We start from the raw sequence: 25,918 nt of genomic DNA on the forward strand, positions 1-25,918 counted from the left end.
TGGCGATCGGCTTTAGTTTACGAGATAATCGTAAAAAAAGAGAAGAAGCAGAAACTGATTGAATTAAAAACTCACGTATTCAGCCGTAAATCCATTTGCTGCTTCGAAATGTGTGTCACTGGGTCACTCGGTGACGAACTGCACAGATGTCTTCAGGTATACGGCAGTACCGAAAGTCAAGGGACGTACGGCCAGGTCGACGAACTGCACAGCCGGTGGTAGAAGGCCTAAGGGATGCGCGGTCAAGTCGACGATCCAGAATTTCACTTTCACTTTCGAATCGATAAATAATTCGTATGTTTATTTCACACAGATGCCTTGAAATTTTTCCACACTCACAATCACTGTTCACATTTGTCAACACATAGTTATGCAATAATAATAATTGCCATATCCCTTGTACTGCTGCACAAATCACAACAATCAGGTAATGCAATCACTAGACTGCGGATTTCATGCGTTTGTAGCAAACATGAGTAGGTGCATTTTAAGACAGTAGAGAGATTAAAATAATTTCAAAGCACCAATGTATTATTTTCAAATTCTTAAAATGATCACAGTAAGAATCAAATATCTGTCTGGCTCCCCTGTCCCTTGTAATAGCGGCAGCCAACATTCATTTTGCATAAAGATTCGCAGTCTAGTGATTAGTTTAAATATCACTATCAAAAACACAGCTAATAGCAACCGTTAGCTTTGAATTGACAAGTCTTTGGAGATGTTCTGATGCGGTTTAGGTTAAAGGAATATATTAACCTTGTAATTTATCAAAATAGAAAATATATTTTGGAACTGGTAACTATTGCACTCAGACAATAAACGTTATAGTTATATATAAAATATACAGTGAGAAACTTGCAATTATTGCACTTAACAGACACGTGCTGACGCAGACAAAGAGAAGCACGACTATACAGGCAGACAGTCAACAGCAGAGAGAGGGAAGTCACGCAAAATCGTGTAGACACGCTACGCACGCAGTCATACCAACATACTAACGCAATCATACCAACATACGGACGCACTCATACCAACATACGGACGCAATCATACCAACACACTGACGCAATCATACCAACATACTGACGCAATCATACCAACATACGGACGATACAAAAGTATGAGAGGGATGTGAGAAATCTAATTACTAGTCCTCAACATGTTCTCTCTACCGCGGCTCGAACGACACTGATTTTCCGCAAGATTTTTCTAAAGAATTTAGGAAGGGCATTTAGAGTGTCGAAATTCGAAATGCACGCTATAGCACGAGAACGACGGGACGGTTGGACGAAAAACAGAATGCGAGAAGGACCGCTGTAAGCTTTGTGGCATTCACATGTTTAGTTTTTCCTGTAGATTGGTACGCAGAGTCGATGGGTAACCGTTCGAAAACGTCGTCTGTCCTTCTTTTAGAAAGTTTCTTAAGGAAGGTATAGGACAATAGGGATGCTCTACGCTGACCTGACATTTTTACCCCTTGCTGGGTAAAAGGGCGAATGACGTTTTCGAACAGTTACCCATCGACTCTGCGTACCAACCTGCAGGAAAAACTAAACATGTGTTTGCCACAAAGCTTACAGCGGTCCTTCTCGCATTCTGTTTTTCGTCCAACCGTCGTTCTCGTGCTATAGCGTGCATTTCGAATTTCGACACTCTAAATGCCCTTCCTAAATTCTTTAGAAAAATCTTGCGGAAAATCAGTGTCGTTCGAGCCGCGGTAGAGAGAACATGTTGAGGACAGAGAGTATATGAGAGTGCTCACGCCCGGGTTTTGGCCGTGCCGCTTTTGTCTCCACATCATGTTTAGCCTGGAACAGCTCCTACATCATCTTTAGCATGGAACAGAACCTACATCATCTTTAGCAAGAAACAGAACCCACTTTACTGTTAGCACATCTGACGACATCTGTGTCGCTCGAATATTTCTCTTACGCCCTCTAGGATATATTCTGACTGGAGTGAGGTACAGGAGGCCACCAGAGGCCACCACAGAAGACACTGTATCGTGTTAGCAACGCGCCCGCGCGCTACACTCCCCAGCGTACCTTTACTATATCCGTGTGCGCTGCTTGTGCGAGCCACAATCTATTTTTAGAACTTGCCATGTTGCCATGCTTTACGGCTTACGGAAACGAAACTGAAATTCGACTGTCGAGCCGTCGAGCGTATGAATCGCAATCTGGAGCTAGCCTTCGGGTCCCCGTGCAGCGAGGATTTTTTTTTTTTTATTTTTCATTACTTTTTTAATTACATTTTTTAACCTTCCAAAAAATTAAAAATGTTAAAACTATGTTCAAAATATGTATTCATTTTAAATAGAAACGTTTTGTTACTGTCATAATTGCATTAATAAAAATTGGTATATGATCGAGAACAGGTTGATGGTATTTATTTGGACTGATTGGAGAATACGAAAATGCAGGAAGTATTTTTTAGTTTATGAAACAATTTGTAGATTTATTAGTTGTCAAACAAATAATAAAATAAATTGTATAATATATATAAATTGATTTTATACTAGCATACACAAGTTTATTTATTAAAAAATATAGTCATAACTATAATTATAATAGAATTTCATAAAATGTATATTGAGGTTATTGCAAACTCATCTTTTTTCGCAATGATGCTCTAATTTCATTGCTTCTCTCGAATGTCCATTTCCTTCCGAGACAGTGGCGTTTCTAGCAGGTGTAAATAAAAAATGTTGATATAAAATGTATCATAATTAAACTACAATTATTCTAATAACGTGGAATGTAGTATATATTAAGTTTTAGTTACCCGGATTTTCTTCTTCGACGTTAAGCACTCTTTACTGCTTCTCGTAATTTACGTATTATGTAAATTATATATCGCGAGAAACACCTGATCAATCCCTACATGATTAATTGCATTTTTAAGAGGCATTGAAGACTGCTTGTTAACTGGGAGTTATTAAATTTTTCATTTTCCTCAGAGTCAGTAAGTTCTTTATTTTTTTCGAAGTCACATTAAGTTTTAAATTTTTCATTTTCTTCAGTGTCGTCAAGTTTTTTCATAGAGTCATTGAAGTTTCCATTTTTCTTGGAGTCATTCAATTTTTCATTTTCTTCAGCGTCATTAAGTTCTTTATTTTTCTCGGAGTCATTAAGTTTTTCATTTTTCTTGGAGTCATTGAAAAGTCCCTCTTTGTCGTTTACGCGCTGTCGTTAAAAAAGTTCTGGTATGTTGCTAGTCTAAAAATATGTCAATGCTATTTTTCAGTTTCTCTAAAAAATCTGCATTTGTCTAATTTTTGCGTGTTTTTCAGTTTGTGTAATTAACATTTTGAACCAAAAAATCGGGAAAAAATCTCAAATATCAATTTCAATTAAATGCAGTTATATGATTAAATTAATGCAAGTAAATGGGAAAAATCGACCGAAAATTGAATGGCGCAACGGCTGTTTTAATAATTCGAAGGACTACCTCGTCCGGCTAGACCCTTCATTCCAAATTGTAATATTCCAATATTTCGGTATCATTTTAAATATTTCAAGTACTATTTAAAACTATTAATGAGTTTTAACAACAAAATATTTTAAATGGAAAACTAAATTTTGACAAATAAAATACGATTATAGCAAGCTTGGTATAAATGTCGAAAACTCGAGTCTGGCCAGAGACATTATTTTCAGGAAACACTATTCTATGATGACGAACGGAAAAAAGGGAAGTGAAGCTCGAGGGCTTCGGTTGCCGCGGAGTGGAGTGAAACATTGTAACATGATACGGGTCGGGTCGGGTATATCGATGTAAAATAACACAATATTTTTTAAGAATTATTATTTTATATTAAAACGTTTGTAGCTTATTGCAACGTTGACCGATTTTGACGAAATTTTCAGAATATGTTTAATTGACACATATCTATAAAACGTATTTTTTAAATTTTCAATGTAGGCCCATATAAAGATGTTGTAAAATGCAACTTTTAGTAAGTAAGTAAATACGTATTTATTTATTTATTTCAGCCTCGTGGCCCAGAAATTGGACTTGAATTATAATTCTCGAAGCCATTCATCCCTCTATTTATCCATTCATCCGTTCCTCCACCCATCCATCCATATCGCATGCCACATCAAATACCTTATTGTCTATGTTGATCTATCCCAATCCCAATGTCTCCCCGCTAATCCCGCCTCTCTCTTGATTATCTCTTGTGATTAATTCTTTCCTTTTTTCTCTATACTCCTAACCCATTCTACAATTTCTCCCACTCTTTTCTCCTGTACTATCTTTTCTATACTTATGTTAATTTTTTCTACCCCTTCACAGTCTTCTGCCAGGTGTTTTAGTTTCCCCAAGTGTCTCTCATTTTTTCTACAATTCCGATCAGTTGCTATTTTTGAAAAAATTATTTTCACATCCTGTACTAAACTAATTGTTCTAGCTTCCCAAAAAGTTCAAATCGTATAGTACAATATTAAAGAAGTTATCATTTTTAGAGCGTCCGAAAATTTTTGCGAGTCACAGTATGTACATATATCGCACAGAACACAATTCTTCTTTCTATTAAATCGCATTTCTTAGGTCAAACAATTGCGTTTTGTAATGTATAATAACATGTAATAATAATGTAAAATGTAATAACGTTAAAAATTACTTAATATACACCCGCGGTAAAATCAATAAGTATAACTTTCCTCCTCACAGCAGAAACGTCGAAAAAATTTTGACAATGATGTCCCACAATAAAAAAAATCTGAAAAAACTTGACGACACTGCCTGCTGTAGTACTTTATCAAGGAACCAAACAGTAGAATAGCATGTTTTCATATTTTCTAGAAATCTGCATTTTTCCGATTTTTGGGGGTTTTTCATTGTTTACGACTACAGTTTGCAACCAAAAAATCTGAAAAAATTCTATAAAATGCGTCTTAGGATCCAAAATATGTAACATTTTTTTTAGAATTTTAGAACGTATTTGAGACCGGAAAATTGCGCTCGACTGTGCAACAGGCCTAACGGTTCTGGAGAACCGATTACACTGTCCAACACCAAATTTGTTTTCAATATACTGTTGGGTCCTTCTTATAGAGTTTTTTGCGCTGATTCCGAATCTGTCCTTAATTTTTCTCCTATACGCACAGTTTTTGAAAAACATGGCTTTGAAAAAAAACATATTTTTCAACTTTAAACAAATATTGTGGTTATTATAAAAGATATTGAATTGTTCTTTACAGCAAAAGATTCTGTAGACTTTCCCGAATACAGTGATATCCATATTAATACATTATGATTGTTTAAACATGTTTAAACAATGATTAAAGACGAAGAGACACTACTTTTGCACCAATTTTTGAGGATATTTTTCAATTTATCTCAAAAAATTAGGGTCCAGCGGAAAATCGAACTATACCACGCGATAGAGCAGACTTTTATCTTGAGAAACCACCCTTTCAAGTTTGTAACGTCGACGTTTTTTTCGAACCAGAAAACAAAATAACTAATATAGAATATTAGAATGTAATGGAGAAGCGTTTGAGCATCTTCTTCAATAAAGACATTTTTTGAAAATATCTCGAGATCTAATAATTTTTTGCCATGTGTACCCCAATCATTTTTTACGTAGAATGAACAGAAGAATCGATCTGTGTAAAAAACAATATGCATTTCTATATAAAGAAATGATGCAATTGTTAATTGCACATGCACTGCTGCATCCAAAAAAAGTTAAAGACCTACAGATGTAGTTTTCTTCGAACCATTTATCTTTCTCCTTTTGCATTTTTTTGTAAATGCAATAATAACCGAGTTATGACTTGTAACAATTGCGTGAATCACCCGGGCCTGTATACTAAAAATTTAAAAAATACGTTTTATAGATTTGTGTCAATTAAACATATTCTGAAAATTTCAGGGTAACCCTAAATAAAGTTATTCTTCTAAATTTTCGTAGAAAAAATTGGTTTTCAATTTGGTTTAATTAATAATAACTGTGCCTAAAAATATGAAAAAAATTGGAGACAGTATTGATGACAGTAAGTATTTCATCATTAAATTAATTTCCAAGATGGTGGCTTTTAAACTTCGATATAAAATCTGTGTTTCTTCGAAATCTTCCGGCTTTTCTATTTTTTAAAACTAGAGTTTGCAACAAAGGCTCGGGAAAAATTAAAATACTTCTATGAATATAATTTATATTATTAGAGATTTGTATATTAGTTACATATTTGATATAAAACAATATAAACTGTATGTCCTAATCCTGGCCAATGATGATGTACGATCTGATCCAGTCTAAAGATGATGTAGGATCTGATCCAGGCTAAAGATGATGTAGGATCTGTTCTAGGCTAAAGATGATGTAGGATCTTGTCCATGCTAAAGATGATGTAGGATCTTGTCCATGCTAAAGATGATGTAGGATCTTGTCCATGCTAAAGATGATGTAGGACCTGATCCAGGCTAACTACTAGACTAGGGGGCAGCACTATATGGGCACGGCCAAAACCCGGGCGTGAGCACTCTCATATACTCTCTGTTGAGGACTAGTAATTAGATTTCTCACATCCCTCTCATACTTTTGTATCGTCCGTATGTTGGTATGATTGCGTCAGTATGTTGGTATGATTGCGTCAGTATGTTGGTATGATTGCGTCAGTGTGTTGGTATGATTGCGTCCGTATGTTGGTATGAGTGCGTCCGTATGTTGGTATGATTGCGTTAGTATGTTGGTATGACTGCGTGCGTAGCGTGTCTACACGATTTTGCGTGACTTCCCTCTCTCTGCTGTTGACTGTCTGCCTGTATAGTCGTGCTTCTCTTTGTCTGCGTCAGCACGTGTCTGTTAAGTGCAATAATTGCAAGTTTCTCACTGTATATTTTATATATAACTATAACGTTTATTGTCTGAGTGCAATAGTTACCAGTTCCAAAATATATTTTCTATTTTGATAAATTACAAGGTTAATATATTCCTTTAACCTAAACCGCATCAGAACATCTCCAAAGACTTGTCAATTCAAAGCTAACGGTTGCTATTAGCTGTGTTTTTGATAGTGATATTTAAACTAATCACTAGACTGCGAATCTTTATGCAAAATGAATGTTGGCTGCCGCTATTACAAGGGACAGGGGAGCCAGACAGATATTTGATTCTTACTGTGATCATTTTAAGAATTTGAAAATAATACATTGGTGCTTTGAAATTATTTTAATCTCTCTACTGTCTTAAAATGCACCTACTCATGTTTGCTACAAACGCATGAAATCCGCAGTCTAGTGATTGCATTACCTGATTGTTGTGATTTGTGCAGCAGTACAAGGGATATGGCAATTATTATTATTGCATAACTATGTGTTGACAAATGTGAACAGTGATTGTGAGTGTGGAAAAATTTCAAGGCATCTGTGTGAAATAAACATACGAATTATTTATCGATTCGAAAGTGAAAGTGAAATTCTGGATCGTCGACTTGACCGCGCATCCCTTAGGCCTTCTACCACCGGCTGTGCAGTTCGTCGACCTGGCCGTACGTCCCTTGACTTTCGGTACTGCCGTATACCTGAAGACATCTGTGCAGTTCGTCACCGAGTGACCCAGTGACACACATTTCGAAGCAGCAAATGGATTTACGGCTGAATACGTGAGTTTTTAATTCAATCAGTTTCTGCTTCTTCTCTTTTTTTACGATTATCTCGTAAACTAAAGCCGATCGCCAAAAAGTCTAAAGAGAAATGTTGTTCAGAATCATGGTCTTGACAACGTATCCAAAGCTCATCGAAATCGTAGAGGAGATAGTTCAGATAGTACATCGATCGATTTACAATTACAAGTTACTTATCTCGTAAACTAAAGCCGATCGCCAAAAAGTCTAAAGAGAAATGTTGTTCAGAATCATGGTCTTGACAACATATCCAAAGCTCATCGAAATCGGAGAGGGTTCACATTATCGAGAAACTCTTGTTCGTTGCGATGTCGCGGCGTACCACCGACACTCGCTTGCCGGCGCGGCGTGGCGCGCCGGATCAGGGCGCGCTCTGATTGGTCCGTGTTTTTCGTTAATAACTCCTAAACAAAGCCGCAGTTGACATTGGTGCAAAGGAAAATGTCTCTTAGAATGGTCTCAGGAACCACCCCCTTTCGGGATTTTCACGAGTTTTGGGACACCCTGTATAGAATGAAAAGATTATGCGATCAGAATTAGTTGGGTTAGGTAGCGGGGCGGAGAGGGCCGGCCGCTAGGCCGGCCCGGCCACGCATACGAATACGTAGGAGTAGTCTTTCAAAATTGAAAGCTCACCCTACATATGTATGGCTAGAGTGAGACCCTGTTTTCTCTCTCATCTCCGCAGAGTGTTTAGAAGCAACATGTAAACAAACGCCGCACCGGGACCAGTGTTGTGAGATGGTACGGGAAAACTCGCGCATGCGCGACGATTCCAGCGTCACTGAAGTACGAAATCGGGCACCTTGGTTGCCCCGCATAGCTTTGCACAATCTTTTCTTCTCGATTTTCAAACATAACGTTTAACATGCGTATGTTATATTAAAATTTGATGTGTATGTACATGTAATATATAAATCCCAACAAAAACATTCTGTAAACAGGAGCCAAGTTCTTATGACCGTAAAAAGTTGTGAGATCAAACAAAATACGGCCAAGTTCGTTAGCTTAGAAATACCTCTTGCAATACTGAAAAAAGCGTTTGTAAAAATTAGTTAAAAAGAACGCTATTTAATTTTTAAAGAGTCACATGGAGGGTTAAATTATTCAAACTTGGCCGCTACCTAACACGTTTTAGGGCCATCGCTTTAAAAAGTGACGGCCAAGTTTGAATAATTTAGCCCTCCATGTGACTCTTTAAAAATTAAATAGCGTTCTTTTTAACTAATTTTTACAAACGCTTTTTTCAGTATTGCAAGAGGTATTTCTAAGCTATCGAACTTGGCCGTATTTTCTGAGAGGAAACCCTCTTTCTAAACAATTACCCTTAAAACTCATATTTCTCTAATAACAAATGAAGATTTCGCAATTTTTTTACGATTCTGTTAAATTAAACTTTGAACTATGTATATTCAAATAAAAAATTGAAAAATACCCTGCGTAGCCTGATTATTTCGTATATCTTTGCCGCATTAGCGAGTGAGCGAATAATTTTGTGACTTGTATGTATTCGTTCACAGTCTAGGAGTGCGCGGGTTCCCGCATATACGGGTTCGGGTCGGGTCGGAAAAAAGCGGGCGGGCTCGGGCGAGTACTCGAGACATCTGAATGTTCGGGTAGCTTGATCGCATCGAGTAGCTTGATCGCATCGGGTAGCTTGATCGCATCGGGTACTTGATCGCGTCGGATGCTTGATCGTCACGGATAGCCGGAGACATTCGGATTACATTATTACATAGATTAGCCAAACTCGGACGCGATCTTGTTATACTCGTGATTAAAGATACGATTCGTAATTCGCACTAATGCGGTCCTGAATTCTGTACTCGGTTTTATAAGACGAAATAAACAATGTATATGTATATATAATAATATACATATATTGTTGCGGACAGAGTGAAATTTTTTTGGATTATTGTAATCTCAACCTTCGGGGACGTATTTAGTATCCCCTCGTAAAATGTTTATGATTGTTATGTTGTTGCGAACCGAATTGCGTCTATTGTATCGTTCGTAGTTGAAGTTGTCGTTTGCATTGGCGTTCGGCATAAATAATGTGTTATTACTTGTGAATGACGAATGTAGAAGGGGTCGCGAGGAGAGCGAGGGTCAATTATGTTTGCGAACCTCTTGAAGTGGGGATTCCTGTTCTGAAGGACAGAATGAAATACGGATCGCGTGACCGAAGCGTGTCGCCGTCGCCGGCACAATTTAAAGGCCGTGAGTTCTTACAATGCATGTAATGGCAGTGATGGAATTGTTAATTTTCCATTAGGCTTTTATGGGACTTTCACCAACTCATTTCTGGCATTTTTCTGATTAAAATGATACCAAACACGATATAATTTGGCCAATATTTCGTGGTTTAATCAACGATGAAAGTTTCGAACGCAACGAAGAAGAGCGTATAGGAAAGAAAGAGACGCGCGGACAGTCGTCGCCGCCGTGCGGAGCGACTCGGCCGACTCAGCGTTGACAGGCAGTGGAGTGGGTAGGCACGTCGCAACGAGCGCGTAGTAGATTCTTCGCAACGAACGAGAAATTACTGTATTATGTATTATTAAACTATTATCTATTATTATTCTTTATTTGAACAATTTTTTAAATAAGTAATCTTTTATAATATTTACAATTTTATTTATATACTCATTATTTAAATACGTACTTATTATTTAAACAATTATTTAAATAAATTTTTATGTTGCAAAATATAATGTATACAAAAATCCGTTTATATACTTATTATTTATATAGCTAGCTACAGTAAATGCTCGTTCGTTGCGAAGAATCTACTATGCGCTCGTTGCGACGTGCCTATCCACTCCACTACCTGTCAACGCCGAGTCGGCCGAGTCGCTCCGCACGGCGGCGACGACTGTCCGCGCGTCTCTTTCTTTCCTATACGCTCTTCTTCGTTGCGTTCGAAACTTTCATCGTCGATTAAACCACGAAATATTGGCCAAATTATATCGTGTTTGGTATCAATTTAATCAGAAAAATGCCAGAAATGAGTTGGTGAAAGTCCCATAAAAGCCTAATGGAAAATGAACAATTCCATCACTGCCATTACATACATTATAAGAACTCGCGAGCCTTTAAATTGTGCTGGCGACGGCGACACGCTTCGGTCACGCGATCCGTATTTCGCTCTGTCCTTCTCTATGTTCGGCTCTCTATTGAAGTTGATTGAAGTCTCGCTCGGCGCGGTCGGCGTGTATCTAGACGCAGTCATAAATCAAAAAAGGCTTCCCTATTCGCTCGTTGCGAACTCAAACCCCAGGCAGTTTCGCAACAAACGAGCATTTACTGTATTATTATTTATTAAAACAATTTTTAAATTAATAAATTTTTATAATGTATCGAAACTGGTTTATTTTACAATTATTAACTTCCCGATTTTATAGGGAAGTTATTGTAATGACCCCGAAAATCGAAAATCGATTTTTTAGCAGATCTACACGTTTCAAGGTCATTGCAGACATATTAGACTATTTTCAGCAAAATGTTCGTGTGTGTGTGTGTGTGTGTGTGTGTGTGTGTGTGTGTGTGTGTGTGTGTGTGTGTGTGTGCGTATGGCCGTTTCTATGTAATCAAATTTTTCGTTAACGTTTTCAGAAAAAGTAACAACGCGATCAGGATGATGAATGATGCAATCGATGTGCCCCGCTGTAACTTAGAGCTGATTAGATTTTGGTCCATTTTGGTCAAGTAGTTTTTTAGTTTTTTTAGTTTTTTTCGAAAGAAGTTCATTCAACAATGCAATTTATACGAGAGAACGGAAAGTTTCCACCGAAGAAACAAACGTAATTATACAAAAAATTTTTTTGTGTCTTACGACGAATTTTACGCTTACAATAATCGAAAATTATCCCAATGCAAGAGTGAGTTAATCATCTCTACTGCCGAGAATACATTTTCGAAGAATATCGATGAAAGTACAAAAAAAATGTATATTACAATCTTTAAAAACACAATCAGTTCAAAACGAATTATTAACTGAGATTAAATTGAAAATTAATATAAACTATATGATAATTATTAATAACATTAATGTTGAAAACGGATTGGTTAATGGAGCACACATGCGGAATATTAAAATTTATTACTTTTCAAGAAAATACTAAAATTCCGTCTATATTTTGGTTAGATTTTCAATTGGCCAGAGTAGGAGTGAAAGTAAGAACTCGTTATCGTGATTATATGAAAAATGCCAATATTGATCATTTAGCACCAATAATAAAAATATCGAATCAAGTAAATATGTCGAGAGAGGAAAAATATCAAATCACACGTAGTCAATTTCCAGTGGTTCCTGCTGAAGCGATTACGATTCATAAAAGTCAGGGACAAACATACGAGAAAGTATGTTTGGATTTTAAAAAATCAGAAAGGCGAACTTTACAAATTTTGTATGTAGCACTGAGCAGAGTTTCAAAATTGAGCGCGGTTTATATATCTTGGGACAATTTAAATTAACAGTATCGAAGAAAACCAAGATCAATACTGCAAACCCGGATAATGAGGAGTTGTATCGTTTGCGAAAAACTAATTAAGACAATTTATTTTGCAACATTAGTATGCTATAACAAGGAACCAAGCGAGCAACGAGCCTACGATGTTGGTTTAATGCGACGCCATATAGCAAACATTTTGATAAGTAGAAAACTATTGAATTTCCCTGAAAACGTATAATCTTCTTAAAACGTACACTTAATAATGATAATAATATACTGCAACTAACGAATCGGGAAGTTCTTTGTGTGGCTCGTGGAGAGTCACACACCAAATAATATCCGTACCACTAACCCTCTCGCGAGCTCGCAAAGCGAGCGAGCTACGACAACCCTACTTGCGAAGCTCGCGAAGCGAGCGAGCAACAACACCCCTCTAGTTTGAATTATTGTTTCTGTTAGGAAATATCAAAATGTTCATATCCAAAGTAATATCCGTAACAGGAGAAACCTGTATTACCGACCTGCCTATCATAGGATAATGATTGACAGATTGTCTAATGGATGGCGCATATTATAAACAGACACGGATTACAAATAGAGCGGTTAACGAAGAGCGCGCCTTCTTCCTCTCTGTGTCCTTCTCGGAGTTCTGTAAACAGCTTGACTGTCGCGTCGCATTGCTTTTGTACTATATTACACTTATAATTGTTTGTTAAAAGTATATATTGTGACGTGGCAGTTTTGCCAACGTCACCCGATGCCGGTTATCGGAAGACCGGGTCACCCTCTAGCAGCCTAATACGCGAGAGGCACCGTGGCGAGCGCTCGCCCTGGGTGCGAACGAGATGGGCGAGTTCTAATATTTTTGAGCGTCGCGCCAATTGCGCGACGCGTATCTGCAGGACCGTAGTCGGGCCCCAAGGGGGGACCCGAAGCACCTCTCCCGCCGAAAAACAAAGAAAGGATCGGCACCGGCGTAAACTCCCACACCAAGGAAGTTAGGGATCAACGCGACCCAGGATAGACAACCTGGAAGCGCCAACAAGGACAGGCGATGCCAAGCAAGGGATCTCTGCTGTCTCGCCGTCGCCTCATCCGAAGAGGAACCTGATCAGTTGCCGGATTGGCTCGCGTCGATCACCTCGGAAGGAAGCGGTGAATCAACACACATCGCTGCCGGAGAATCATCGAATCGCAGGACGCCAAGGACCGTCGCACAGGGCTAGGCCCCGTCCGAAAATCTGTTAGCGATCGGTCGAATTGCGTGCGGGGGGGACGAGAGCGGCAAGAGGGGGACGCTCCGCTTCCGCGTTCCCAAGTCACACCGCGAGAGATCACTTCTTCGTTGGCTTTAGCGAAAACTAGTTGCGAATTTCGAACCTTAATTATTGCATAAGAACTATGGTATTTGCGAAGCGAGCTGCCGGATACAGAGGGACGAGAACGTGAGACCATCAATCGTTGCCCTGGGTAAGCTTTTGTCAGATCTAATTTCGTAAAGTGATCTTTCTCGCGTTGGCTCGGTAGTGTGTCGTATCCGCGATCGCGTCGTAGAAACACCGATCTGATTTCGTCACTGCCGCTATTCGAGACGGATTCGAAGTAATCCGCGAGGGGCGAGAATCCGGTGTGTAATAGACGCGCGGGGAATATTTTTCGGCTGCCCGTGCTAGAGGTCGGATGGCGAGGACCCGCGTGTAGACTTGACCTCGCTACGCGCGGCGGAGGAGAAATTGCGAGCACCGGGCACTATTATGTTTTCGAGGATCCGCGCGTCATTGTCGTTATAAATCGAACCTCGAGTCGTCCCACGGTGCGACGCCGCCACGTGCTCTCGTCGTATTTCCGCGACGTGTTCCGCCGACGAGAAGCTTGATATAACGCGTATTCCATCCGAATCTGGGCGTAGAACGCGAAGATCGCGTGCGCCGACGTTAAATTCACGTTGCTGCCGGATTCATAGCGTAAAGAGAAGGACCGTAGACGGTCAAATCGCGCGTGCGACGGATCGCCGTCGCCAACCACCTGTCACGCGCCGGCTAACCTCAAAACGCTGCCGGTCGTTGTCGGCAGCCGTTCTGTAATCATCGTCGAACGAATAAAGTTGTGTTAGCCGAATCTCTGAGTCGTTATTGCGTGAGAAACCTTCCCGCCGCGGGGAATGCCTCGTGTTCGACCCGCGTAGAATCCTGCGACCATTAGTATCTCACCTCCGCGTAATATCGATTGTCGCAGGCTGGTATGGTTGTCTCTCATCGTGTTTATTAGCGAATTTAGCGTGGCATCTTCTGTGCCTGGCGCCCGAACTTTACGTAAGAGATCTCGAGAGACGACGAGCCTGCGTACAATTTTTGTCCCGGGTGGACCACGTTTCGCGCGGCCGAACGTGGCCCGGCGGTATCGCTTGTAAATACCCGGAGTCGCTATCGTTTCGCTAAGAAACGAGAAACGACGTGACAATATATATGCGCTGTGACGTGGCAGTTTTGCCAACGTCACCCGATGCCGTTTATCGGAAGACCGGGTCACCCTCTGGCAGCCTAATACGCGAGAGGCGCCGTGGCGAGCGCTCGCCCTGGGTGCGAACGAGACCCATGGGCGAGTTCTAATATTTTTGAGCGTCGCGCCAATTGCGCGACGCGTATCTGCAGGACCGTAGTCGGGCCCCGAGGGGGGACCCGAAGCACCTCTCCCGCCGAGAAATGTACTAGGACCGGCGCCGGCGATAATTACAACACCGCGAGGAAAGAGGAATCGACGTGGCACAGGAAAATCAACCTGGAGGCGCCGACAAGGACGGACGATGCCAAGCCAGGAATCGCAGCTGTCTTGCCGTCGCCTCATCCGGAGAGAAACCGGATCGCTGCCGGATTGGCTCACGTCAATCACCTCTGCGGGAAGCAGCCAATCCACACTCGCCGCTGCCGGAGAACCACCGAATCGCCGAGCGCCAGGGACCGTCACGCAGGGCTAGGCCCTGTTCGAAAATCTATCCGCGATAGGTCGAACTGCGTGCGGGGGGATTAGAGCGGCAAGGGGGGGACGCTTCTCTTCCGCGTTCCCGAGACACGCAGCGAAGGATCACTTCTTCCAGGGGGTGTCGACTCCCATGGGTACGAATTTAGTTCTAGTTCAGTACCCATAGGTATGGTGGCAGCACAGTAGTGCCTTGGTGGTGGGGAAATCCTATCTTTGCCTTGCGCGCATGCGCGTCGTCATTTGGCGGCAATTTGGCGGTTTTTGACTGTTTTTGACGGTTGGTGACGCTTACTTTCAACTGTTACTGAGTCAGACCAAGTCGGACATGTCAACGCTGGATAATTTTGATTTTATATCAATTTTTCTTATACAGGGTGTCTCAAAATTAGGTCCGGAGCCGAAAATGGGAGGTTCCTGAGGCCATTTCAAGCGACATTTTCCTTTGAAAAAATGTCGTCCGCGGCTTCGTTAACGAGTTATTAACGAAAAACACGGACCAATCAGAGCGCGAGCTAGACGCGTGCAGCCAGGCGCGCCGGCAGCCGAGTGTCGGTGGCACGCCGCGATATCGCAACGAACAAAAGTTTCTCGATGATGTGAATCCTCGCCAATTTCGATAAGCTTTGGATATGTTGTCAGTACCATGATTCTGAACAACATTTCTCTTTACAGTTTCTGTCGATCGGCTTTAGTTTACGATATTATTGTAAAAATTTGTAATTGTAAATCGATCGATGTACTATTTTCTATCCGATTTCGATAAGCTTTGGATATGTTGTCAATACCATGATTCTGAACAACATTTCCCTTTACGGTTTCTGTCGATCGGCTTTAGTTTACGATATTATTGTAAAAATTTGTAATTGTAAATCGATCGATGTACATACTATCTGCTCGCCGATTTCGATGAGCTTTATCTCAAAGGAAAAAGATATTTAAAATATCGAATTTATAACATATTTCAAAGTCATCGAAATCGATGAGGACCCACATCATCGGCAACTTTACCCGAACGATAGAAGAAGCACAAACTTATTGAATTAAAAACTCACTTATTCAGCCGTAGATCCATTTGACTACCACATACAACCACCACACTTTCACATAATTGTTGAACTCGTAGCACACTTTTATAACTCGTATCGATATCAAACGAAATTACTTACTCCGACGCGGAAAGAGTTCGATGCTCTTCGCGATGCCGCGCGAAACTGTGCTCTCCCAGCGTACAATGTATTCGATGAAGGCGTCGTTTAAAACAAATGAAATCGTTTCCAAGGAGATATTGATTTTTCGAGAACCATATGGCATTGATTTTTCGAGAATCATATGATTCTCGAAAACACCGATTCTTGACGAACGAACGATGCCATGGACGAGATATCTCGTGTATCCTTATGCACACACCGCTAGATCACGTATACGTACGCGAGGACTGCAAGGGTCCGGGATTAGACTTCTGATTTCTCAATAATGCAAGGACGGGGTTTTTTAGTAGTCAAAATCGCTAGACGAAAGATCAATCTAAGATGCGATCATTCTCAAAAGTTCTATTTTTACGATTACGAGCAATGGTTTTGCAATATTCGGCTGCATGTTGTCCGTCGAAGAGGCTAGAACGCCGCACAGTGGGACCTTTCGCCCAAATCGGAGTCAAAATCGAAGAACTTACGATAGAAATGAGGTAGAGCGATGAAATTTTTTTAAAATTAAAGCTCCTTAAATTAAACTGTAAAGGGAAATTTGTTCAGAATCATGGTATTGACAACATATCCAAAGCTTATCGAAATCGGATAGAAAATAGTACATCGATCGATTTACAATTACAAATTTTTACAATAATATCGTAAACTAAAGCCGATCGACAGAAACTGTAAAGGGAAATGTTGTTCAGAATCATGGTATTGACAACATATCCAAAGCTTATTGAAATCGGATAGGAAATAGTACATCGATCGATTTACAATTACAAATTTTTACAATAATATCGTAAATTAAAGCCGATCAACAGAAACTGTAAAGGGAAATGTTGTTCAGAATCATGGTATTGACAACATATCCAAAGCTTATCGAAATCGGATAGAAAATAGTACATCGATCGATTTACAATTACAAATTTTTACAATAATATCGTAAACTAAAGCCGATCGACAGAAACTGTAAAGAGAAATGTTGTTCAGAATCATGGTACTGACAACATATCCAAAGCTTATCGAAATTGGCGAGGATTCACATCATCGAGAAACTTTTGTTCGTTGCGATATCGCGGCGTGCCACCGACACTCGGCTGCCGGCGCGCCTGGCTGCACGCGTCTAGCTCGCGCTCTGATTGGTCCGTGTTTTTCGTTAATAACTCGTTAACGAAGCCGCGGACGACATTTTTTCAAAGGAAAATGTCGCTTGAAATGACCTCAGGAACCTCCCATTTTCGGCTCCGGACCTAATTTTGAGACACCCTGTATATTACAAAATGGAAATGGAAAATGGTTCACGTAGGGTTAAATGGTATCAAGAGGGGCACAATCTGACGTCAATAGATTTTTTGTAGGTGGACGCGTAGAGGACTGGAGAGAATCGGCAGTGTGGGGTTACCAGATTGGGAACCACCGACTAGACAGATGCATACGAATTAGCATCCGTACCGATATAGTTCCGTGGCTTGACTCACGACCACGATGAGAGCCCGCTACTTCTCTCATATATTATCAACAATTAAATGAATACATCATTGCACGATGTACAAACGATTATTTTCACAAGACTGACATTTACAACAATTTAAAGAACATACGAAGAAATATCAAGCACACGCGATACGCGTTGGGAAACATCACAATGTCACAATGGTAATGGTCACAACGGCCTGGAGCAACACACTGCACGTCTAATCGGCACGAATGTCCGGCGAAGAAGAAGCGGAAACGTAAGAGTCGTACCTAATTTTGAGACACCCTGTATATATTTATCATTTATATATACTTATTATATATATATATTTTTATATTATATATATTTTATATCAATTATATTTGTATATATATTTACTCCAAAATACTGAAAGAAAAATATAAGTTTGCTGATATATATATATAGTGGAATAAATAATTTAATAATATTTTATTTATTCATACTATTTAATACAGCAAAATATAAAATTTCTTTCAGTATATCTAGTTTTCACTTCAGTGCACTCAAGTGCACCGCAGTGAAAACCAGAAACTTGTTCTCTCGTGTTCTCTTTTGTGTTTTTAGATTAATCTGGTACCCGAGACAGACTTGGAAGCTACAGGATGTCAAAATATACATGCGTAGTACCTGATTGTAAATCCAATGGAAAGGTTCCTGCACATTCTTTCCCGAAGGATCCAGTTCGAGTACTGGAATGGAAGAAGGCTATATGTTCTCCAGAAGTGGACGAATTATTGAACGAGAATTTGAAACATCTTCGTATATGCGCATTGCATTTCAAAGAAGACGACGTCATCCCAACGTTAGTCAGGCGCAAATTGCGAGAGGATGCAGTGCCCAGTTTGCTGTTGCCTGAAAAGCAGCATGTGTCCGATAAGAAGAATGCTCCAGAGATGTTGGATACACATTTAAGGGAAGAAATGTGTGTTGAGCTACCAGAAGACAATACTGCATTAAATCTTTAAGAAGAGGTATGTATATTAAGGTAATAGATAGGATGGAATGACCCAATATTAACAATAAAAGTGTATGCTAATAATGTTTGACAGGATAAAGCAGCTGCAGCAGAGTTTAGAATAACTAAACGGAAAAGGAAAAATGTACATCGGAAAATACGACCCAGTATAACTCCACGAGCCGAAGAATTTCGCAACGTTGCCGAAGCATGGAAGAGACGACAATACAACCATGTGATGAAACTAAAAAGCTTCAAAAGGCGTCTTGCAACGGCCAACAATTTCATAAAGAACAATGGCTTAAAGAAGTACAGCAAATTAAATCCGGCGCAGCAATTATTTTTGAAAATGCAGCTGTGTAATATGGACAAAAAGGCAAAGGTAATATCATTATATACATATGTAGATATAATTTATTAAACATACAATTAATCAGTTTTTTTTTGATACAGTATAAATCAATTATTGATCACTACTACCGTAAGTTACTTGGCAAGAGTTCAATTAGGAATGAGTTACTTTAACTTTGCTATAATCCTTTTTATTCATACAATTAAATGTACAAATTTGCATGTCAACCTTTCTGCACGTAATCTTTTCAATATTTTTATATTTATTCTTCTGCCTGTTATGTTTAATATTCTTATTTAATATTCTTATTTAATATTCTTATTTAATATTCTTATTTAATATTCTTATTTAATATTCTTATTTAATATTCTTATTTAATATTCTTATTTAATATTCTTATTTAATATTCTTATTTAATATTCTTATCTAATATTCTTATTTAATATTCTTCTTAATGTTATGCACTTTTTCTATATGCACTTGCTAATTAACTTTGTGTGTTTCTACATTTTATTATTTTCCTTACTTAACTGCATGTGTAACGTATAGAATAATATTTATAGGGTAGAAGATTGTCTACTTCACAGAAGATTTTAGCTCTGTCCATTATGAAACAGTCGGGAAAAAGTTACAGATTCTTAAGTGAGATGTTCACGTTACCCAGCCGGAGTACGTTGAACGAATTAGTTAAAAAAATCTCACTCGATACAGGCATCAATTCTATAATTATGGGCCATTTAAAAAAAGAAATGAAAGATGCTCGCAATAAATACTGCATTTTGATGTGGGATGAAGTGGCACTAAAACCACATATTGCATATGAAAAGAACTGTAACAAAATCATTGGATTCGAAGATTGGCAATGTCGAAGGACAAACAAGTTTGCAGATCATGCACTTGTTTTTATGCTGCGAGGACTATTCACTCCCTGGAAAGTTCCAATTGCATATTTCTTCTGCGCAGATCAAACAGCGGGGAATCAACTAATGAAATGCATTAGAGATGTGACCAGTGCTGTCAGTGAAACAGGCTTGCAAATTGTTGCAACTGTTTGCGATCAGGCATCTTCGAATCGTAAAGCAATTAATGAACTTTTAATGCAAACCCATCGTAAACGTTGTGAACTTGGACAGTCTTACAGTGAGTAATATATTGTAATATGTATTGTGATGTGTTGTGTAATATCTAAACGTTTCTAATTAATCCATTATATATTATAGGAAGAACAATTGATATAAACGGAGTGGAATTAATCCCTCTGTATGATCCTCCACATCTGATAAAAGGAATCAGAAACAACTTGTTAAATAAGGACTTGGAGGCAAACGTTGGGAAAGATGCTACAAATAGACAAATTGCATCTTGGCGTTCTGTAAGGTTGGCGTATGACATTGATGTTAACACGAACATGTTAAACCGCCAACTGCAGAAGATAACAGAAGAGCACGTAGTACCAAGAAAAATTAAAAAAATGCGTGTTAAATATGCGACACAAGTTTTTAGCAAACAGGTGTCTAGTTACATAGAATTTTTAACAAATATCGAAGGTAAATTATTAATGCTCATATTTAAATGTATAATATCAATCTTGTACTTTGTTAAATTAACAAACAGTTGTATTTTCTAGGTTCATATCATATCGAAACACGCATCGGGCCAAAAGTGATGCCAAAAGAAGAAGGAAGAACAACGGCAAGAATCCTCAACTTTTTTAATAACCTGATGGATTCCGTAAATGGACACAGCATTCGGCCGGAAACATCCCTACGAGTGGCCATAACAAAGAATAGTCCACATCACAAATTTTGGGAAGAGGCACTAAAGGAACTGCGTCCAGGGCTTGAAAACAGTTATGATATCGGTTTCGGTCCTTGAAACAGTTATGAAGGACCGATATTCTGAATAACTGTTATGAAGGCCCGAAATTTTGGTTGATATCGCTTTCGATTACGGTCCTTCGTACATGGATATCGGTCCTAGCATAACGGTCTAGGACCGTTATTTTTTCGGTCCTATATCGGTCCTCATATCGGTTCTAAGTTCTAAGTTTCAAGTTATAGCAATCAGGGCTTGAAACGGGTCCGAAAATAACTACCAACATTAAAAACGATTATATTTTGGTCATAATTCAAAGTTGTTTTATTATAACAATAAATGTATACATTATTGACTATTTTTGAAGTGAAACTTCATTTGGCAGGGTGTAGGCCTAATTCGCGTCACGGAATTCGCGATACGAAAATGCGTAACGGAAGTGGTGGGGATGGTTAGCCGAGCTAGTCTTAAATAAAAAATGGCTGTATCTCGAGAACGGTGTGTCCTACCGCAAAAATAACGAAATTTTCGAAAGGCTCAACCCCGAAGCATATAGGGTACGCCCAACCACATGACGTACGTAGTCTTTTGAATTTTAAAAAAAAACCACGTGCGGCAAAAGTGAAACTTCTTGCAGTCTAGTAATGTTTAGAAGTAAATTAAGATTGGAAATGGTAAATAATCCTAATGAAGCGACAATAAGATCAGGAACTCCGAAAGTTGCTGAGCTTCTCTCTAGGCTCTAGGTTTTCGCTTGCAGAGTGGTGAGTCTTGTGTCCAAGAGGATGTGTTTTGTTTTACCAGAGATCATTCTGATTGGTATCCCCGCAAAAGCGTCACCGATGACGTCGAGTCAACAGTCGCGTCGGCAATCGACAATAAGGTGCCGGTCTCTTTGCCACCGATTACAAAGCATCGGCCGACCCTTAGAAGTCGCTGTGCCTAAAGCATCGGCCGAGCAACAAAGTATTAGAACCGATATGAAGACCGATATAGGACCGAAAAAATATCGGTCTTAGACCGTTATGCTAGGAGCGATATCCATGTACGAAGGACCGTAATCGAAACCGATATCAACCAAAATTTCGGGCCTTCATAACAGTTATTCAGAATATCGGTCCTTCATAACTGTTTCGATCAAGCCCGAAATGAAACAGTTTCAAACAGTTATTTCCGGGCCCGTTTCAAGCCCTGACTGCGTCACATGCATTACGTGGATCCAAATACACATGTACGTACCAAATCCGTACCATCCTTGCGGAATTGGATCTACACTATCTGGGGCTTTCAGAAATTGTGGAAGCTTGTATCTACTGCAGGCTTCAAAAATTTCAAGCCCAGATATGCAAATCAAGATCCACTGGAAAACTTCTTCAGCAAACTTCGCAGCATTTGTGGAAGCAATGATAATCCTACATGCGATCAGTTTGTTGCCTTATTTAAAGTTTTGCTGGTAAATAATCTTACTTCAAGACAAACAATAGGCAAGAACTGTGAGGATGTATGCGACGGTACAATGCTTTTTACATTGGAGCAATTTCTTGAGGATGTGGATAACGAACATAATCCTCCTGCAAATGATGGATTTGAAGACAACGTGCCTGTGCCGGAAGAGGAAATAATCATCCCAGAAGAAGGAAGAGCCACGATAAAAAATCATATGGCAGATTACATAAGCCGGAAAGCTTTATCTTTGGATATGGTGAAAAACTGTTTCAATTGCAAAACCAGTTTTTTCAGACCCCGTGTTGCTGCGGATAAAGAGTCCAATTTCGATAAAGTAATTTCAAAAGTTCAGTGTTCTCTACACACATACGTACCCGCAATTTGTTTCAAGAGGAGATTCACTGAAGAACTTCAAGAGAAAATTAAAGAAGAATTGGGAACTTTTCATGGACTTTTTGCACAAACCACGTCAATATCCTAAATGAATTTCTAAGTTCAGAGATCGGAACGTATTACATCAAACAGTTCTGCAAACAGACAAATGCAATTTTATCTGGGAAACAGACAGCATTACCTCTGGAAAATAGGATATTCAAACGAGCATTATCAACATACAAGAAACGCTCGAAGAAACCAAAAAATAAAGCAACTGCAAATTGAATGAGGTAATTGTCTACTATTATTAGCTATTTCCATCACTATATATTTCTATTCTTAATAAATTATATAACTGAATTATTTTATTCTTATATGATTACAGTTACTTTGGAAACCTGGAAGATGATACAACGTAAACCTGGAAGAAAACCTGGAGGAATTAAACCTGTGTTAGAGATTAATGCGAAAAATCTCTAACCCCGGATTGTATCTAATTCGTTTTAATAAAATGACTCCTTTCTGGCGATCAGTTCGGCGAGTCGTCGTCCCCGCACCGTCCCACTGTTCCCCGCGAGCTCCTCGGGTGGATCGAGCAGCTCGAGACTCGCGGGCGCGGCAGGGGGAGCGGTCGCGGTTGATCGACTCGCCCAGTTGATCGCTCAGTTAATTTTCGACAGTGACAACAATGTTGTGATGCTATTATTGTATTATTTTATTATTATATTATTTTATTATTACTATGGTTTATTATTATAATTTTTATATATTTCATTATCGTTGTTTATTATTGTATAGTTTACTATGTATGTAGTATATATATGTAGTTTTAATAATAAATATGTTATATTATTATATGTGTTTGAGATCAGACGGGACAATAAACTTCACCGAATTTGGACGAGCACACTTTATTCCGTCTGGCGGTAGTCTCAACAAAACTTTATACAAATTATGTACAACGTTCAGCACAATTGTATGATTGACTGAAGCAATAAAGAATCGAATAAAGTAGTTCCGAAAGAACGTGATTGTTCACAGCAGCGGTGCTGAGAACGTAGTTAGAAACGAATGCTGTTAACCGAAAAAGACTGGTCTGACGACGCGCGACTTTCGTACCGAAGCTAATCAGCGATTGATTCGACGATCGATCAGAAGAGCCGATTCCTCTCTCCGTCGGAACGATGACTTGCGTATCGAACTGCTCGACCAATGGAGTTCACTCAGCCAAGTCGATAATCGATCCGACGGTGACAGCCTATAGCGTGGCGCGCTGCTGATCGATCCTCGATCTCGCGACGACGAGCGGAGCAGCCAATCACTGGGCTGCGCGGTGGATCGTGCGTCACGATCTTGCGACACTCGCAGCCAATCCCAAACAATATGTTATATTATCAATTAATTTTCCCTGAAAATAAATTAGTAACCATCAATAGAGGAATACGATTACACATATATGCAAGGTTCATTATGTGTGAGTCAGGTGTGCGTATGATCCACACACTGCTGTATCCCTACTCTTTGGTCTCTACTGTGCTGCCACCATACCTATGGGTACCGAACTAGAACTAAATTAGTGTCCACTTTTTCATATGGGAGTCGACACCCCCTGACTTCTTCGTTGGCTCGAGACACCGAAAGTCGCGAGTAGAATTTGTACGACTGCGTAATACCAAGTCTTTTTGTAAATCTGACGAAGCGAAGCTGCCGGAGTCGAGGGACGAGTCAGGCGAACAACGATCGTTGCCCTGGGTAAGCTTCTGCCAGTTCTCATTTCGATAATTTGATCTTTCTCGCGTTGGCTCGGTAGTGTGTCGTGTCCGCGATCGCGTCGTAGAAGCACCGATCTGATTTCGTAGCTGCCGGTATTCGAGACGGATTCGAAGTAATCCGCGGGCGGCGAGAATCCGGCGGTTAACAGACGCGCGGGGAATATATTTTTCGGGTGCTCGTGCTAGAGGTCGGATGGCGAGGACCCGCGTGTAGACATGACCTCGCTACGCGCGGCGAAGGAGAAATTGCAAGCATCAGGCACCATTACGTTTTCGAGGATCCGCGCGTCATTGTCGTTATAAATCGAACCTCGAGTCGTCCCACGGTGCGACGCCGCCACGTGCTCTCGTCGTATTTCCGCGACGTGTTCCGCCGACGAGAAGCTTGATATAACGCGTATTCCATCCGAATCTGGGCGTAGAACGCGAAGATCGCGTGCGCCGACGTTAAATTCACGTTGCTGCCGGATTCATAGCGTAAAGAGAAGGACCGTAGACGGTCAAATCGCGCGTGCGACGGACCGCCGTCGCCGACCACCTGTCACGCGCCGGCTAACCTAAAAACGCTGCCGGTCGTTGTCGGCAGCCGTTCTGTAATCATCGTCGAACGAATAAAGTTGTGTTAGCCGAATCTCTGAGTCGTTATTGCGTGAGAAACCTTCCCGCCGCGGGGAATGCCTCGTGTTCGACCCGCGTAGAATCCTGCGACCATTAGTATCTCACCTTCGCGTAATATCGATTGTCGCAGGCTGGTATGGTTGTCTCTCATCGTGTTTATTAGCGAATTTAGCGTGGCATCTTCTGTGCCTGGCGCCCGAACTTTACGTAAGAGATCTCGAGAGACGACGAGCCTGCGTACAATTTTTGTCCCGGGTGGACCACGTTTCGCGCGGCCGAACGTGGCCCGGCGGTATCGCTTGTAAATACCCGGAGTCGCTATCGTTTCGCTAAGAAACGAGAAACGACGTGACAGCGCATATAAAATACTAGTGTGTTGTTCGCAAGTGGGTGTGATCATTTATTCTTTTCTATCCTCAAGAGGTTATGGGCCCAGGTATTGGCGAAAAGCTGTAATATATACCGGGAAAAGAACGACGCAGTTCGCGGCCACGTTTTCACACAATCACGGGGCGAAAAAGTTAACGAAAGTTTTTGGGAAGACCAATAAACTATTATACTGTTTACAAGTAGTGTTCAAATAGTAAAAATGAGTGGAAGCACGATCAAGTTTGATAAACTAAACAAAAATAATTATGATACGTGGAGAATGCAAATGCAAGCGACATTGGTAAAGGATGGTCTTTGGGGTTATGCAAACGGCGCCTTGGTCAAACCAGAGTCATCTCCTGAAACTCCTACGGCAGAAAATGCCTGGAAGATGCGAGATGAGAAGGCTATGGCAGATATTGTATTATCAGGTGAATCGTCTGAACTGATACACTTAAAGA

General features: G+C 40.1%; 1 protein-coding gene and 1 long non-coding RNA gene across 13 annotated transcripts in view; one reads left to right on the forward strand and one right to left on the reverse strand.

Annotated features, from left to right (window-relative positions):
- Positions 1 to 25,918, reverse strand: part of LOC143210726 (Y+L amino acid transporter 2-like) — a 694,702-nt gene that overhangs the window by 134,966 nt on the left and 533,818 nt on the right. The window lies entirely within an intron of this gene.
- Positions 6,478 to 19,082, forward strand: LOC143210734 (uncharacterized). 2 transcript variants are annotated; one of them, XR_013009326.1, is made up of 3 exons: positions 6,478 to 7,613; positions 17,616 to 18,726; positions 18,805 to 19,082. It is a non-coding gene; the product is annotated as an uncharacterized LOC143210734 (long non-coding RNA). The 2 variants fall into 2 exon arrangements; XR_013009325.1 differs by lacking the exon at positions 6,478 to 7,613 and having other exon boundaries at positions 17,339 to 17,990; positions 18,320 to 18,726.

Source organism: Lasioglossum baleicum, chromosome 7 (assembly GCF_051020765.1).
Source record: "Lasioglossum baleicum chromosome 7, iyLasBale1, whole genome shotgun sequence".
Taxonomy (NCBI): domain Eukaryota; kingdom Metazoa; phylum Arthropoda; class Insecta; order Hymenoptera; family Halictidae; genus Lasioglossum; species Lasioglossum baleicum.